General features: G+C 48.1%; 1 protein-coding gene across 2 annotated transcripts in view; it reads right to left on the reverse strand.

Annotated features, from left to right (window-relative positions):
* Window positions 1-16,228, reverse strand: part of LOC133349778 (histone deacetylase 4-like) — an 84,077-nt gene that overhangs the window by 41,854 nt on the left and 25,995 nt on the right. Inside the window, exon 1 of one of the 2 annotated variants that reach the window (XM_061563508.1) lies at window positions 9,768-9,999. The exons of the other annotated variant lie outside the window; for it this stretch is intronic. The gene's annotated coding sequence lies outside the window, so the exon portion shown is untranslated. Of the gene's footprint in view, window positions 1-9,767; window positions 10,000-16,228 lie in introns of those variants that run through there. 2 annotated transcript variants of the gene reach the window in all.

The following is a 16,228-nucleotide window of genomic DNA, read 5'->3' on the forward strand; positions in this document are numbered from 1 at the left end:
ACACACGCACACACACAGACACACACACAGACACACACACACAGACACACACACACAGGCAGCACGCTAAGCACTACACTACCGTTCCCCCTACACAACACACGCGCGCGCGTCCATAGGTACACATACACGCGCTTGCTGCAGACACACACGACTTTCAGGGTGCATACGGCAGTAAACGACTGAAATAATAAAGCGGCAATGCTGTGTAAGGAACGCCTTAGACCCGCATTATACATTTGTGTAATGCGAGCGTAAACACACAAACACACACAAACACATACACAATACACACACACATACATGCAGACACACAGACAGACACATAACACACATACATACACACACATACAAACACAGAAACACATACACACACATACATAGACACACACATACATACACACGAACACATCCACAGACGTACATACACACATACATACAGGCACGCAGACATACACATAAACACATACAAAAAAACCCACATACATACACACACACATACATACACACAAACACATGCACACACATACATACACACATGCATACAGACACACAGACATACACATAAACACATACACACATACACATGACCCGGCTTCGCCCGGGACTTGGATCCACCACGGCGGCAAAACCGACATACATACACACACAGACATACACACAAACACATACACACACATACATACACACATGCATACAGACACACAGACATACACATAAACACATACACATGACCCGGCTTCGCCCGGGACTTGGATCCACCACGGCGGCAAAACCGACATACATACACACACAGACATACACACAAACACATACACACACATACAAACACACATGCATACAGACACACAGACATACACATAAACACATACACATGACCCGGCTTCGCCTGGGACTTGGATCTACCACGCCCAGCCGCCTTTGTCTCCCAAGTGCCGATGTTAATACGCCACACCAGTTACTCGTTTGAGGCTGAGTGGACCTAGGGGAGGTTCAAATAATCGTCACCGGTGGTGGCCGTGAGCGGGAATGGAACTGGGTTCGCCGGGTTGGTAGCGCAGCGTAGCGTTAAGCACTACACCCACCGCTCCTCACACACCACACACGCACAGACACACACACAGACACACGCAGACACACACAGACAGACACAGACAGACACACACACACACAGACAGCACGCTAAGCACTACACTACCGCTCCCCACACACCACACACGCACACACACAGACACACACACAGACACACGCAGACACACACAGACAGACACAGACAGACACACACACACATACAGACACAGACAGCACGCTAAGCACTACACTACCGTTCCCCCTACACAACACACGCGCGCGCGTCCATAGGTACACATACACGCGCTTGCTGCAGACACACACGACTTTCAGGGTGCGTAAGGCAGTAAACGACTGAAATAATAAAGCGGCAATGCTGTGCGAGGAACGCCTTAGACCAGCAACACATTTGTGTAATGCGAGCGTAAACACACAAACACATACAAACACATACACACACATACACACAAACACATACACACAGACATACACATACACACAAACACACACATACATGCACACAAACACATACACAATACACACACACATACATGCAGACACAGACAGACACATAACACACATACATACACACACATACATACACAAAAACACATACACACACATACATAGACACACACATACATACACACAAACACATGCACACACGTACATACACACATACATAGAGACACGCAGACATACACATAAAGACATAAAAAAAACCCACATACATACACACACACATACACACAAACACATACATACACATACATACACACATACATAGAGACACACAGACATACACATAAACACAAACACACATACACATGACCCGGCTTCGCCCGGGACTTGGATCCACGATGCCCCGCCGCCTTTGTCTCCCCAGTGACGATGTTCACACACGACAGCAGTTACGCGTTTGAGGCTGAGTGGACCTAGGGGAGGGCCAGGTCCGTTTCAAATAATCGTCAGCGGTGGTGGGCGTGAGTTGGAATCGAACTGGGGTCGCTCAAGCAGCTTAATGACTGTTTGTACAAAGAACATATAAAGAATCGATTATAATAACCAGGCTACAGTCCACATTATAGACTGCCAGTACACGCAGTCAGCTTCATAAGCAGGCTAGAGTGTACATGATAGAGTGCCAGTACGCTCACCGAGCTTAATAAGCAGGCTACAGTGTACATGATAGACTGGCAGTACGCTCACCCAGCTTAATGAGTATTTGTACAGTGAACATTAAAGTAATCGATTGTTGGCGCGTTGGGTTTAAAAGTAATATTAATAGCACACATTGTGGTGGGGGTGTAGTGAAGAGTAGGAAAAACTTTGATGAATTTACCTCAGAGTGGCGTGGTGGGTGTCGAGGCCTAGTAGCGTGCAAAGCCTGCGGCCTCGCCTAAAATTGTCGGCTTGGAAGAGGCAGGGTACGGGTGGCGTTCCTTCCCCCCCCCTCAGCGCTCCAACAATACTGTGTAATGGCTATTATTTAATTAAATACGGAGCTTATGAAAGTGGCGAAGGCGTGGCTAGCCGTTGGCAGGGGCAACCGCCGTCCAATGAAACTGCAGCCCTTGGCGAAGGCGTCGCTAGCCGTTGCCAGGTCCAATGAAAGCGGCGAAGGCGTGGCTAGCCGTTGCCAGGGGCAACCGCCGTCCAATGAAAGTGCGTATGGGCCGAAATACACACACACACACACAGACAGACAGACATGAACGATTTTATATATATAGACTAGCTGTACTACCCGGCTTCGCCCGGGACTTGTATCTACCACGGCCGGCCGCCTTTGTCTCCCCAGTGGCGATGTTAATACGCTACAGTAGTTAAGTTACTCGTTTGAGGCAGAGTCGACCTAGGGGAGGTTCAAATAATCGTCACCGGTGGTGGCCGTGAGCGGGAATCGAACTGGGTTTGCCGGGTTGGTAGCGCAGCGTAGCGTTAAGCACTACACCCACCGCTCTTCACACACCACACACGCACAGACACACACACAGACACACACACAGACACACGCAGACACACACAGACAGAAACACACACACAGACAGCACGCTAACCACTACACTACCGCTCCCCACACACCACACACGCACACACACAGACACACACACAGACACACACACAGACACACACACACAGACACACACACACAGGCAGCACGCTAAGCACTACACTACCGTTCCCCCTACACAACACACGCGCGCGCGTCCATAGGTACACATACACGCGCTTGCTGCAGACACACACGACTTTCAGGGTGCATACGGCAGTAAACGACTGAAATAATAAAGCGGCAATGCTGTGTAAGGAATGCCTTAGACCCGCATTATACATTTGTGTAATGCGAGCGTAAACACACAAACACACACAAACACATACACAATACACACACACATACATGCAGACACACAGACAGACACATAACACACATACATACACACACATACAAACACAGAAACACATACACACACATACATAGACACACACATACATACACACGAACACATCCACAGACGTACATACACACATACATACAGGCACGCAGACATACACATAAACACATACAAAAAAACCCACATACATACACACACACATACATACACACAAACACATGCACACACATACATACACACATGCATACAGACACACAGACATACACATAAACACATACACACATACACATGACCCGGCTTCGCCCGGGACTTGGATCCACCACGGCGGCAAAACCGACATACATACACACACAGACATACACACAAACACATACACACACATACATACACACATGCATACAGACACACAGACATACACATAAACACATACACATGACCCGGCTTCGCCCGGGACTTGGATCCACCACGGCGGCAAAACCGACATACATACACACACAGACATACACACAAACACATACACACACATACAAACACACATGCATACAGACACACAGACATACACATAAACACATACACATGACCCGGCTTCGCCTGGGACTTGGATCTACCACGCCCAGCCGCCTTTGTCTCCCAAGTGCCGATGTTAATACGCCACACCAGTTACTCGTTTGAGGCTGAGTGGACCTAGGGGAGGTTCAAATAATCGTCACCGGTGGTGGCCGTGAGCGGGAATGGAACTGGGTTCGCCGGGTTGGTAGCGCAGCGTAGCGTTAAGCACTACACCCACCGCTCCTCACACACCACACACGCACAGACACACACACAGACACACGCAGACACACACAGACAGACACAGACAGACACACACACACACAGACAGCACGCTAAGCACTACACTACCGCTCCCCACACACCACACACGCACACACACAGACACACACACAGACACACGCAGACACACACAGACAGACACAGACAGACACACACACACATACAGACACAGACAGCACGCTAAGCACTACACTACCGTTCCCCCTACACAACACACGCGCGCGCGTCCATAGGTACACATACACGCGCTTGCTGCAGACACACACGACTTTCAGGGTGCGTAAGGCAGTAAACGACTGAAATAATAAAGCGGCAATGCTGTGCGAGGAACGCCTTAGACCAGCAACACATTTGTGTAATGCGAGCGTAAACACACAAACACATACAAACACATACACACACATACACACAAACACATACACACAGACATACACATACACACAAACACACACATACATGCACACAAACACATACACAATACACACACACATACATGCAGACACAGACAGACACATAACACACATACATACACACACATACATACACAAAAACACATACACACACATACATAGACACACACATACATACACACAAACACATGCACACACGTACATACACACATACATAGAGACACGCAGACATACACATAAAGACATAAAAAAAACCCACATACATACACACACACATACACACAAACACATACATACACATACATACACACATACATAGAGACACACAGACATACACATAAACACAAACACACATACACATGACCCGGCTTCGCCCGGGACTTGGATCCACGATGCCCCGCCGCCTTTGTCTCCCCAGTGACGATGTTCACACACGACAGCAGTTACGCGTTTGAGGCTGAGTGGACCTAGGGGAGGGCCAGGTCCGTTTCAAATAATCGTCAGCGGTGGTGGGCGTGAGTTGGAATCGAACTGGGGTCGCTCAAGCAGCTTAATGACTGTTTGTACAAAGAACATATAAAGAATCGATTATAATAACCAGGCTACAGTCCACATTATAGACTGCCAGTACACGCAGTCAGCTTCATAAGCAGGCTAGAGTGTACATGATAGAGTGCCAGTACGCTCACCGAGCTTAATAAGCAGGCTACAGTGTACATGATAGACTGGCAGTACGCTCACCCAGCTTAATGAGTATTTGTACAGTGAACATTAAAGTAATCGATTGTTGGCGCGTTGGGTTTAAAAGTAATATTAATAGCACACATTGTGGTGGGGGTGTAGTGAAGAGTAGGAAAAACTTTGATGAATTTACCTCAGAGTGGCGTGGTGGGTGTCGAGGCCTAGTAGCGTGCAAAGCCTGCGGCCTCGCCTAAAATTGTCGGCTTGGAAGAGGCAGGGTACGGGTGGCGTTCCTTCCCCCCCCCCCTCAGCGCTCCAACAATACTGTGTAATGGCTATTATTTAATTAAATACGGAGCTTATGAAAGTGGCGAAGGCGTGGCTAGCCGTTGGCAGGGGCAACCGCCGTCCAATGAAACTGCAGCCCTTGGCGAAGGCGTCGCTAGCCGTTGCCAGGTCCAATGAAAGCGGCAAAGGCGTGGCTAGCCGTTGCCAGGGGCAACCGCCGTCCAATGAAAGTGCGTATGGGCCGAAATACACACACACACAGACAGACAGACATGAACGATTTTATATATATAGATTACAGCTTTTGTCAATTGACCCAAGTGTAATTTATTTAGGGGAAAAACATAACACTAATAATCGAGCAAGGAACAGACTGACATCTCCAAGTAAGAATTGCTTTTATCCATGTACTTTTTTAACCTTCCTCTGGAGCTGTATACATATACGGTTTAAATAATTAAACATCTAACAAGCATTGGAGAAAAATGCACTCAAATAATTATAATTTTAAGAGCACGCAGCTCAAATAAAAGCGGCGAGTCACCATCTGTACACTGCAGAAATTGCATGAGCAGCGCCAATGTTTTTTGCGAATGGAAAAGCAAAGTGAAGGAAATCTCAAGGTGGGCATTAAAACTTGGGTGAAAATTGTAAAAATGCATAACTTGCCCTTAAGATCAATCAGCACAGAGGGCAACTACAGTTATTCTGCTTTGTGTTTAGTTTGTTGGCCTTCCCCCACACCTCCGATTAGCACGGTTGACTATGTACGGTGCGAAAGAAGTTCAACATACATACATGTGTCTACCGGCATACACATGCAAGTATGACCGCCAAATTAATGTGAATGCCTTCATTTAGTGTGCTGCGGTTTCTAGGGTACCTTACACACATAATTATCATTTCCATGCACTCACAATCTAAGTATATCTTTTTTTATCATGTGCAGGCACACATTCGTAATACCAATTAAGATAAATATGGTGTGCTTTTCACCCAGCGTGCAGTTCCAAAGTCAAACAGATATTGTCACGTTTCAAGTTAATCTACCAATCAATTACATTAATTTTAAACACCGCCAACACGAGCTTGGAGGCACATGTGTAGATTTGCTTCGTGCTCATAGTTCAGCATTGCTATTTTATATCAGCCGAGAAAGAATGTCTCTTGGTTATTGGCTGCTCGTTAAGGCACCAGTAGAGCGACTGTTTGCGAGAAACACCTCCTGCAGTAAGTCAGAAGAAGATTGGCAAAGGCTGACGATGCACGTGTGTGTGAAGGAGTAAGAAAGATTTGAGCATCATCTTCACGATCAGCCGTGATCTATCCACTGGTAGATGAAGGCCTCCACCCCCCCCCCCCCCCTCACACACAAAACACCACCATCTCCCACAGGCCCATAATGCAAAAATCCATTTAGCCGTTGCATGCGAGCTGATTTCATTGCTCCATCTCCACAAAGAACATACCCTCAGACATGTTTCACCCTTTGGCTGCCATTCCATTATTCGTCTCGACCGCTGAGATGTGTCCGGCTCAAGCCCACCGACTCTGCTTTAGTGTGACATTTTCAACTCGTTTGTATTCTAGATGCCACGTGCTCCCTGCATGCATCTCCCCATTCTTCCTTGCAGACTTTTCAACCTTTGTTCCGTTTTCGTTGTCAACGTTTCTGATCCACACGGTCATAAGCAGGCAATGTACAATGGTTAAAACGTCCCTCCTGAAGCATAATGGCTACGTTGCTTTTCATTATTAAAAGCTCAATTTTGCAAAGGAAATCCAACGTGCTCTCGTGTCTCTTTGAGAATGTTGATCCTGGTCTTCCAGCTGTGTCCGTCCAATAGATACCTTAAATTGTTTGGTTAACTTTATGTCTGAGACTATTTCTTTGTTTTATACAGTATTTATCTCAAGCCCGACCTCGCAGCCTTCTTTATTAAGTGATTCTATCATTTCCTGCAGTCCCTTTCCATTGGTTGCTGTAATTGCTTTTTCATCAACAATACCATTTTTGAATAATTCACACAAAATATAAATCGAGCCCAATTGAAACCTGCGAACCTGACAAAGCACGTAGACTTCGTCTGCTAAGCTACTGATTTTCACGGATGTCAAAACACACGTCTTGCCTGATGCCGAGTTGCTGTGTGAACTGTACAAGCTGCCCGACGGGATTTATTGCGCCAACATGAAAATGGTCCCAAGTGGCCGTTTCGTGGCATGTGCATACGTTTAAAAGAACACACACGCGTTATTTGCTAAAGCCATTCATTACCTGCAACGCGCGCATTACGTATATCTGCCCCCAATGTTTTGGGGTTTTTACATTCATTAATTGCACGTGTTTGCAATGAACGGCACGCGGATAAGTTCAGTATTGTTATATCCAGCGAAAGTATTGTTACATCCAGCGCAACTCAAAACCCGGGATAATGCACAGTCGTGCACACGGTTTAAACTGTTCAGTCACTTGGATAATTTCAGTGGAGAAGATCTTAAAGTAGACGGCATAAGGGTCATTGCATATGAAGCCCACGTTCCCGAGCTCGCATACATACGCTGGCCTTGAGAAGAACAGGCTTTGCGTATTTACAGACATGGAGATGCAGCGGTGTTACGTGGCAGGCGGAAGGAGCCGTTTCGCCGCAAAAGTAACGTCTGCATTGTGGCGACGAGGTAGCGAGGTAGGTAGATAGGTTATAGGCATCGACGATTCCACACGATGGAGATACGTGGCCCGGCCGCATTTAAAAAAAATGTAAAATCAGAAAACACACGGAATTAGGGTGGTTCGAGCGCGCACGTGGCGAACGAGACCCACCGTGATGACCCGAATCTGCCCCGAGAAATGGGCTGGGGACCGGCGCGAGCGGGGCCAACGCTGCCCCCCCCCACCACCCCTGCCCCCCCACCACCCCTGCCCCCCCACCACCCCTGCCCCCCACCACCATCCCTGCCCCCCCCCACCACCCCTGCCCCCCCACCACCATCCCTGCCCCCCCCACCAGCCCCGCCCCCACCACCCCTGCCCCCCCCCCACCACCACCGCTGCACCCCCCCCACCACCACCGCTCCCCAGAGTTTGCCGCAGAGCCAAAATAAACCGCGTAACCCCCCCTCCCGTCACCCCCAGCGAGTTAAGCGTGTTACCCCAACACGCTGGCGGGGGGGGGGGCACAACACCGAGCGAGGGTGAGGTGCGGCGGGCCAATGAGGTGCGAATGTGGCTCGGCGGTGCCCCCCCCCTACACACACACCGTGGGGGGCTCGGCTGATGAGAGCTGCGAGCAGCCTGCACTACCCCCCCTACACACACCGTGGGGGGCTCGGCTGATGAGCGCTGTGAGCAGCCTGCACTGTGTGCTCGCTACCCCCCCCTACACCCTGTGGGGGGCTCGGGTGATGAGCGCTGTGAGCAGCCTGCACTGCCCCCCCCCACACACACACCGTGGGGGGCTCGGGTGATGAGAGCTGTGAGCAGCCTGCACTGTGCTACCCCTCCACTACACACACCGTGGGGGGCTCGGGTGATGAGCGCTGTGAGCAGCCTGCACTGCCCCCCCCCCCCTACACACACCGTGGGGGGCTCGGCTGATGAGCGCTGTGAGCAGCCTGCACTGCCCCCCCCCCCACTACACACACCGTGGGGGGCTCGGCTGATGAGCGCTGTGAGCAGCCTGCACTGCCCCCCCCCCACTACACACACCGTGGGGGGCTCGGGTGATGAGAGCTGTGAGCTGCCTGCACTGCCCCCCCCCCCCCACACACACACCGTGGGGGGCTCGGGTGATGAGAGCTGTGAGCAGCCTGCACTGCCCCCCCCCCCACGGAGCCGAGCGAAGCGACCGTCGCGCTGTGCGCTCCGCGCCGTCGAGGAAGCGCGCGGACGCACGAGGCGACGGGGAGTGGTGGTGGTGGTGTTGTTATTGTCGTTTAATAAAACCCAATGGCTCGTATTAAAATTCATCTGGACGTTGGAAACCCCTTTTTACAACTGTAGACCATTTGCGAAGTTTAAATATAGCACGACGCGGAATGTATTGCTTTTTATATAAATAAATAAGAATTCCACGCACGCAGTACATACCAAGCGACGGCGTTTCAAGGCGATTTCCCTTTGTACGCCAAAGTCAACGAGACGCTGATGCTTGGCTTCGCTTCGCTCTTTCAACGCGCTGTTTTTTCTTCGTCTTCGTCTTTTAATCCTCGCCTCAATCTATCCCCGCTCATCGCCGATCTTTTTTGACGGCGGAAAAAAAACCCCCAAAAACGGCTCTGGCCTCGCCGCGATAACTAAAAACCCCCCCCCCACTCACGAACACCACCACCCCCCCACGCCTTCTCCTCCAAACATCGCCGCTGCTTTCTTGTTGTTGATTTTACTCGCGGCCCAGGTCCGTGGCGAGATCGCCCCTCGCAACAAGCCCCGGCGCCGAAGAGAGAGAGGAGAGGAGGAGGAGGAGAGGCCCCCGCCTACACGCCAAAGCTGCCTCCTTACGTCAATGCAAATCGCACAACCCCCGCTGCGCACATTTTCTTGCACACACATCAAAACATTTAAACACTGCCCCCCCCTCCCTCCTCCTCTATTTATACCGGCGGCGGGTGCCTATAATGTCACGATTTTCTTCCCCCCCCATCGCCCGCCACCTCGCACTCAAACAATCCTGTGACGCGACTCGACTCAGATCAGCGCAAGTCAACCAAAAGAGGCTTCCAGAGGAGGGAGAGAAAAAAACCCACACTCGGGCAAAAAAAAAACATTAATGCCGATTATTCTCCGCCTACCGGTTCACATTCTTATCCCATATTCACACTGCAAAGCCCGTAACCCCGACGTGGATTTAGAATGTTTTAAGCAATGCTGGTGGGGGCATGGCAGTCGTGTAGATCGGTGAGCAGATTACGAAATCTCGTGAATTCTGGTAAATGGCTGCGGGTGACCCATTCATGCGCGGTTGCACAATTAGGTTTCTAGCTCTTTTACGAGAGCGGAAATAAAAATGTTTTAAAGCATAGGAGTGCACACAAAGCATAGTTGCCTTCTTGCCTATGAATGAATGTATGGTGCCCGCCGCATTTGTAAACTTGGGACGTGAATTTGCTTTAATTATGTGTACATTTTCAAGTCTAGTTTTTTTCTATGTTTGCAATTATTGGTTAATTATATTTAGCAAAAAAAAACTGTAATTTAATAGCATTCCCACATGCTGAGAAATGTTAATTCTTGATGTATACTTACAAACAAGGCATACATGTACAAATCATCGACACAAAAAGCTAAGGTTGCCATAACGTTCATAAGACACAAATCCGTCAGGGGGCCAGAACATGCTGTTTGACAGGCAACCGTTTAGCGGTTCATAACTCACGAATCACCGAGCAGAACGAGAGATCACCAGCTGCAACACCGTCTTGTTGCCTTCACTGCTAATAATAATACTTCTCAATGAGAGTTACTCAAGTGAACGCCCCTGGGTGAGCGTGTTGCAAGCGCCTCATCCGGGAAACGGACCGCAAGAGGCTTGTGACAGTCTCACGCTCGGGTGCTGTCATAAAAATAAACAATGCTACACTTCCAACATCTTAAAACATTTATAGATTCAGATTATACAATTGGCCAGCACACAGCCGTATTAACCATGATAAGATTTACGTTTTTTCCCCTTTAAACTTGTTTTTTTTTATGCTTCGAATGCTTCGTTCTATCATGATTGTGTGCCTGTTAAAGTAAGGTTAACTATTAAAATGTGGCTATTTAATAAGTGTATAGCCATGTTCTGCAGTAGTGTATTTTTTGAAGAGGGGAAATTACCCAGAAAAAGCTAAACTATGGGCTGGCCCAAAAGCAACTTAGGAAAACTCTGAACCGCCTTCAATGAGACTCCAGTCATTTCTTTATTATGAAATAAAACTAACCTGGCAGATTATGTTTCAGCTGTGACATGTAACATTTCCTCTTGCACAATTTATGGAATGACTCTGCTCAAAACGGAGCAGAAAACTTGTCAGACAAAGTTTTGCTTCTGCAAATTCCCGCTGCCTAAGATGAATGGCCAAGCAAAAAGCTTTCAATGGATTACAAGGCAAAGGTAGAAGTCGAGCGGTAGGAATTGAAACGCGATCCAAATTAAATATCACAGGTTGCTGGTGCGGCAACAAAGACAAACAGTGGATGGAGGATGCAAGCGCAAAGGTCAGCGCAAGCGGTAGGTACACTTAGGTGTAAAGATGGATAAACGAGGCCACTGCATTGCCGGCAATTCACCAAGTGCAATTCTTACGAAAGAATGGGAGGTGGTAGTGCACAATGATGCAAAGCCTCTGCGGGTTTCCATGGGCACCTACTAGGGGCCACCGGGGTGCCTGGGGTATGCTCAAGGGACCCCCTTTCGCTCTTCCCCCTGGCGAGTGACCAGAGTTCACGGCAAAAACGGAGCAAAGTGGCTGAGCGAGGTCCATTAAAAACACCTCTCTTTTTTCGACTGTAATGGCCAGGTGAACGGGCGGACGGCAATAAATTAAACAGTGCCTGCTCCTTCAGGAGAACTTGCACAATTCAATCGTAAGACTGTTGTAGCATCCCACGTTACATAGTTTCATTGTTACATAATGCCATTGGCAGTCGTAAATGGGTTTTGTGACACGTAAAAAGACCTGCACATAAATACGTATGCCTTTGGGAACAGGGAGATGAGTGTACCTCCCAAATGCTCAGTTGCGCAGAAAATCACTTACATTCATTAACACACTGTTTATGATTCATGCAAATTATACACAGTCTTAATTTGTGTGGTAATGATCCAGATGAAGCAAACAAACTTATGAGATAACGTTATACGAATGAGACGGCAAGAATGAGACAACAACAAAAATAGATTGGTGAATCTAATCCCACCAAGCTATATTGATTTTTTTTCAAAAGTGACCTGGCCACAAATTATAGCTCAACGAAGTGGCTTATCATGTGGACCTGTATAGCAGCCACATACTCTAAAGGCGTGATGTTGATTGTAAATGTGGAAGGAAAAACCGGAGGACCCGGAGAAAAATCCACACGACAATGGGGAGAACACACAGACTCCAAATATACAGGCGCCAGGGTCGGAATCGAACCCAAGATCTCCTGTATACCGGGCGAGGTCGTAACATCTTGCCACCGTGGCGCCCTCTTTGGTAAAATTATATTTCTCTAAGTTTAGCTGCACAAAGCCACTGCTTGAAGCCGTCACACTCCCTTACAGACAGCGGAGCGGAGTGCTCAGCGTGCAAAGTCTACTGAGCCCAAAACACTAAATCCAGGATTTAAAACACGTCTCAGAACCAAGCATTTACTACTATAATGAGCCAATAATGTATATGTCCCGTGTGTGACATCACTCCACGTCGGCCAGCCCCCCCTCATTAATAATCGTGAACAGGTGACGTCCTCAACATGGATCCCCCCTCATTAATAATCATGAGCAGGTGACTTCACTCCACATGGGGGGGGGGGGTCACGAAGCGCCTCCTCCCCCCTCCTCAGCGTCAACTTACAACCCTCACTACAAAGGCAGAACCCTCACGTCAAGCAATCTCTGTAACGCTGTTGAGACATAGAAGTAAAAAAGACATCATGATGAACAAAGGATTATAACCTTAACATGAAATAAGTCTGTGTCACCACGGCCTTAAAAATTGCACGCGAATTGATGCAATGAATATCACGTCGCGGTCTGCGTTCGCTTGCAAGTTTCAGATTTACTGAAATACACCCGTCCTTGGACGGACAAAAGGCGAGTAAAAAATATAATCAGAAACAATCGTTATATTGCATTTCTCAAAAAAATCTATGCTTTTATTTGAATCGAGATGCGCGTTTTTGCTCTTTCAAAACTCAATGGCAAGAGCCCGTGTTTTCACTCGCTTTGGAGAATTCAGGATTAAAGTTAGCACCGCAGTTATACATGATAATGGACTTAAAGGTTCAGATTCCAAAGTGCACAGTCCATTCGGATTTGCTTAAAGTCATAGAATTGCCCACAAAACTATCAGCTCAGCCTTCCTGTGCAAGTTACATTCGTTTTTGAGAGGGCCCTTCTACCCAATAAGTGCCCTGTATTGATGCACTTTTAGAGGCTGTATTTTCCCCCAAGTAGCACTTCTGATTTCATCTTTTTATGTTGTTGTTGTTGCTACACTCATTGAAGCTTGTTTTGATGTTGCAATGGGATTGCTTATATGGAATAGGATATCAAAAATAGAGCACAAATCCCAAAAGAAAATACTGTATTGATCTTCAGAACACCCTTGGTTACTCCAATCCGTAAGCTTTCATGTGGCAACATACAGCTCCAGGAGGTGATTAATATGGCGAAAATGAGGCACGTTTGATGTGGACAAAGTTCTTATAAAAACATAAAAAATATGGGTTACACAATATGGCATGACCTTAGCACACTGCTTCATTATTGAAATACTATTTCGAAAGTGAAGCATCTGAAAAATCCGCATTAAGACTAAAGTAGTTTTATGCGTTTATGGATGCCAGTAAAAACTTAGGTGTGGTGGTTGTACTGGAGGGATACACCAGGAGAAAGGAAAACAAAAAGACTTTCAAGGTGCACATTGTTTAATCATTAGTTGAGTTTACCAGTTTTACAAAGTTTACAGTCCTGAGCTGAGTATTGACATTCTACTCAGAGGACAACCACAACTGACTTCCCCACAAAGTAGAACTAATTTCAACTGCCCCAGAGGTATGACATCTACTGGACATCTGTAAAAAGAGCTTGATAGCTCATCGGATTCCTCCAGTATAAATATTCTCATTATGAAATAAATAAAAACATAACTACATTTTCTCAAGCACTGAGGCAACCTCCAACCAGGAGTTGAAACCAAGATTACGCACATGATTCAAAGCACGTATTGAATCATTTCTAAATGACGGATCAAAGCATCTTTAACCACCTAACAAAATGCAAGATTTGCAAATGCAGGTATTCATACAGCATGCACACATACAACTCTATGGTATGAAACTCAGAGCCGTAAGACATTTTGGAATCTTGATGCAGTTGCGAAATGCAGAGAAAGAATGCAAGGCTTGTGTCCGTCCCCCATGAATAGCTAGCTATCGAACCACATCACATGATTTCATATGCGCTTCTGCGGTCGTCTGGAATGCCCTCCCTTCCGATATTAGGAAGCAACTGGAGCTATGCACTTTCAAATCTAGATTGAAAACTAATTTCTTGAGATCTGCTTTGTGTGTTTAGTTTGTTGTCCTTCCACCGCACCCCCGATTAGCACGGTTGGCTACGTAAGATGCGAAATTAAGTTCAACATACATATGTAAGGACAGTTCGGGGCATAGAGGGACAGTATGGTTCCCCGGGACCATGGTTACTAATTGACGGGCTAATGATGATTGATGGGACAAGCGTTGACAGGGTCACGTGAGGTAAAGTGTAATAAGGGCGGAGATTGACAGGGCCAGGTGCGGTGAGCGAGAGTTCGGGAATAGGGGCGTGGCCGGGTCGTGCGAGGGATAAGAGCCGGCGCGAACTGGACCTGGGGGCTGTTTTTGTGGGGAATCGCCGTTGCCGTCGTTGCCTTGGAACAGGTCGTCTCCATCGTCTTGGAGTAGTCTTGAGGCTAAGGTTATGTAGTCTCAGAATTGAGTTGTTTAATGACCCAAGTGTATATAGTCACTCGCGGTTACTCGTTAAGTTGTCAGCGTAATTTATTCATAATAAATATACATAAAAAACAAGATCGTGTTTCTGAGAGCTACATTACAGTGGTGTCAGAAGTGGCTATTGTAAAATGCCGAAGAAAGGAAAGAGTAAGAACCCACCTGTAGCATCTTCAGAGACGGAGAAGAAAGACGACCAAGAAGTCCCCCCAGCAGCCCCGGGAGCCGGGAGCCCGGTGACGAAGTCCGAGGGTGCAGAGAAAGCGGCACCTGCGACGGAAGAGTGGCAAGACCTGGTGGCGGAGGCGGATCGGCTATGTTTGACCGTCGCTGAGTTGGTGGCGACGAAGAGAGCGGCGACTTCAAGAGCCGGCGCAGCCGGGGACGAGCCGCAAATTCGCGCAAGGATGGTGGAGCGGCCGCCTACAGTCGGAGTTCCCGTGCTGGAGACCGCGTGGTCGGGGGCCGCCATTTCGCGGGAAGCGACACGATCGACGGCCGCCATTTTGGAGCATGCGCAGGAGGCTGCGGAGGCGGTGTCAACTCCGGCGGCGAGGCGAAGGGCCGCCGAGCAACCATGAAGGTTGCCCTTGATCAGATAATTTACGGTGGTGGAGGGGGATTGGAGTGCCTTCACCCGTCGGTTTGGAGCAGCGTACCGGTCTGTCAGCTGGATGGAAGAGGAGGCGTTAAGAGCTTTACCTATGGCTCTTGACGATGATGGCCTCGCAGTGTTTCTGGGCCATCCCTGAGGAGGAGAGGGCTACGCTTCAAGATGCCTACAAGGAGATGTCTGTAGTATATGACCCACTGTCGGGCCCGAGTGGTAGTAATGATCGTGGGGGTTGCGTTGCGTACGTTGTTCGGAT

This window comes from Lethenteron reissneri, chromosome 31 (genome assembly GCF_015708825.2).
Source record: "Lethenteron reissneri isolate LAM-NWPU_2019-01 chromosome 31, ASM1570882v1, whole genome shotgun sequence".
Classification (NCBI taxonomy): Eukaryota; Metazoa; Chordata; class Hyperoartia; order Petromyzontiformes; family Petromyzontidae; genus Lethenteron; species Lethenteron reissneri.